Consider the following 3,378-nt stretch of genomic DNA (forward strand, 5'->3'; position numbering starts at 1 on the left):
GCCTTGGTGGGTGACGAGGTGGGAGCTGCAGCTGAAGCCCTTCCCACACTCCCCACACTCCTAGGGCCATTCCCCAGTGTGGATCATCTGGTGGTGGATCAGGTGGGAGCTCTGCCTGAAGCTCTGCCCACACTCCAAGCACTTGTAGGGCTTCTCCCCATGGTGAACCTGCTCATGGCCCACCAGCTTCGAGCTCTGGCTGAAGCTCTGTCCACCTTCCTGGCACAGGATGCCAGGGCTTTTTGGGCTCCCAGGGTCCCTTCTCCCCTCCTTCTCTGCTTTGGGCTGCAGGGGCTCCAAGGAGTCCCCCCTGCCCCTCTCCAGGATGTTGAGGGTCCCGCCAATGACGGCGCTCCCCCCTCTCTGGGCTCCCCACTTTGGGCTCCTGGGGGACACAGGGCTCTGCTCCTCCAGGCTGCCTCGCTGTCAGCCGCCACTTGGAACCCCCATTTTCCCCCAAGGGGCCTTTTCCACTCAGCTTTGCAGTTCTTCATTCTCCAAACATCCCCCCAAAAAACCCAACCCAGGTACCCCCCAGGATATCTGGGCCGAGCTCCCCATCCCTGGTCACCCATGGGATGGGGGCTGATGGTCCCAGCAGGGCTGTGAATTCAGGAAGGGCTCGACCTCGTGGTTCCTTTTTCTTTTCCTGATCCTCCATTGTCCCTCCTCTTCCTCTTCGTCCCTCTCCTCCTCTTCCATCCCTCCTCCTCCTCCCTAAGCCCACCTCCTTCTCCTACTTCCATCCCTTCTGGCTCTCCTCCTCCATCCCTCTTCTTCCCTCCCTCCTCCTCCTCCCCAAAGAGCAACGACACCCTTGGTGCCCCGTTCCCGCAGCCCTGACAGCCTGCGGCAGGAGCAGGGATGGAGCCGGGACAGGTCGGGATGGGCAGCGCGGGGCTCATGGCTGCTCCCACCCGCTGGGGGCGAGGGGAACCCGGCCCGGGCAAAAGGAGAGGCAAACTGGGAAAACTGGGGGCTGCACATCCAAACTGGGTCTTGCTGGGGACCCTGCCAGGGGACTGCCAGCCCTTGGGGCTCCTCTCGGGAGATCCGGGAGGGGGGAACGCAGAGAGGGCTGGGGGATCCCAGGAATGGCAGCACAGCGAGTGACTTTTTTATACTGGGATCGTACTGGGATCATACTGGGAGCAGCTGGGCCCATGCTGGGGCAGACTGCGGTCACACTGAGGGAGACTGGGATCATATTGGGATCATACTGGGATCACACTGGGACAGAGTAGGAGCCTGCAGCGGGCAACTGAGACCATGCTGGCGCAAATAGGATACACTGGGAGTGACTGGGATCATACTGAGTTTGACTGGGAGCAACTGTGAGCAACTGGGATCATGCTATGAGCAAGTGGGAGGAACTGGGGGTCACTGGGTGCATGCTGGGGGTGACTGGAAACAACTGGGGTTTTACTGGGATCAACTGGGATCATGCTGGAGGTGACAGGGATCATATTGGCAGTGAGTGCAACTACACTGAGGCTGAGTGGGAGTGGTGGTGAACAAATGGGATCATGCTGGAAGGAACTGGGAGTGACTGGGAGTATGCTGGAAGGAAGTGGGGTACACTGGGAGAGACTGGGAGTGACTGGAACAAAAGAGAGGGTGAAAGGGAGCAACTGGAACCATGTGGGGCACAACTGGTTCATACTGGCAGTGACTGGGAGCACACTGGGCTCATCTCTGGACCATACTGGGAAGGACTGGACTAATATTGGGAGTGTCTGAGACTGACTGGGAAAACACCAGGCACATCATCCCCCATACTGGGTGTGACTGGGAGCAACTGGGAACACACTGGATGAAAGTGGGAGCAACAGGGACTATGCTGGGGGCAAATTGTATCATAACGGGGAATGACTGGCAGCAACTGGGCTCCTGCTGGGAGCAGCCCCTGGCGGCCCCGGGAGCCCCGCACCCCTTTCCGGCCGTGCCGCCCCTTCAGCCCCAGCACCCCCCATTGCCGGGGTGCCGGCACTGCCAGGGGTCCCCCCCTCTCGGGGTCCCCGCTGGGGCTTCTGGGGCTCTCCTCTCTCTGAGATCCCGCTCAGGGCAGCCGCGGCTCTCCCGGGGCTCCCCAAAACCGGTGTGCCCCCGCCGGGGCTCTGCTACCCTCACCGCCCACCGGGACCCCGGAAAAACACCTCCCGGGGACCCCCCGATGTCCCCCCGAGGGCCAGCTGCGGCTCGGCTTTGGAGCCCTGCCAGCTCCAAACATCCCCCCAAAAAAATCCCAAACCCAGGGAGCCCCGGGATATTTGGGCCGAGCTCCCCCTCCCCGGGCACCTGCGGGATGGGGGCGATGCTCCCGGGGTGCTGCGAGCTCAGGCAGCGCCAGGGCCAAACGATTCCTTCTCTCCTCTCCTCCGGCTGCTCCCTGCTGCCGCTGCGCCTCTTCCTCCCTCCCTCCTCCTCCTCCTGCGCTCCCGAAGCCCCCGCAGCCGCGGGAGGGGCGGGGATGGAGCCAGGACAGGTCGGAAAGCAGAGAGGGCTGGGGGGGATGCTAGGAGTGGCAGTGACTGGGCTGTCCTGGGATCATACTGGGAGCGGCTCCTGGGTGACCGAGTTCTACTGGGATCATACTGGGATCGTACTGGGAGTGAGGAGGAGCAGCGCGATGGCTCCAGCGCTGGGGCTGGGGGAGCTCCTGGGGCCCCGGGGGGGCAGCGAGAGGTGAGGGGGTGCCCCGGCACCGGGACTCTTTGGTCGCCCATTCTGGAGCACCGAGGGGCCCCTGAACCCCCATTCCCGGGTGCCGCCATCCCCCCGCACCCCCATTCCCGGCCTGGGTTCCACGCCGCACCCCCTTATCCGGCACCGGCAACCCCCGCTCCCCTCTCCCGGCCATGCCGCCTCTCCCAGCCCCCCGAGCCCCCTTTTCCTTCACCCAGAGACCCCCTGGACCCCTATTCCTGACTTTCCCAGTGCCCAGCCCCTCCTTTCCTCAACACCGAGGACACCCGGGACCCCTATTCCCAGCCAGCCTGGGTTTTCCCGCCTTTTGCAGGGAATGGGGACACCGGGAACCCTTGGAGTCCCCTTTCCTGACGATAGTGACACAATTAGGATCGCCCAAACGCCTCCTGGATCTCCCCTAAGCCCCCAGTAGGGATTCCTGGGAGCTCCCCTGTGTTCCCCCTTTCCCAGGACTTTGGGGGACCCCCGACCTGTCCGTGCACCGCCAGATTTCTTCCACAGCCCCCTGTGATGGTGGGGGTGGGGGCCGAGTGCTGGCGCCCCCCAGCCCAATCCCCCCCTTTGGGAATCCTGAAAACCCCCCTGGGAACCCCCAAAAATCCACCGGGACCCCAAAAACCCTGGAGATAGACAAAACCCCCCCCAGGAATTCATCATGAAATTTATACC

Source organism: Anomalospiza imberbis, unplaced genomic scaffold (genome assembly GCF_031753505.1).
Source record: "Anomalospiza imberbis isolate Cuckoo-Finch-1a 21T00152 unplaced genomic scaffold, ASM3175350v1 scaffold_517, whole genome shotgun sequence".
NCBI classification, from domain to species: Eukaryota; Metazoa; Chordata; class Aves; order Passeriformes; family Viduidae; genus Anomalospiza; species Anomalospiza imberbis.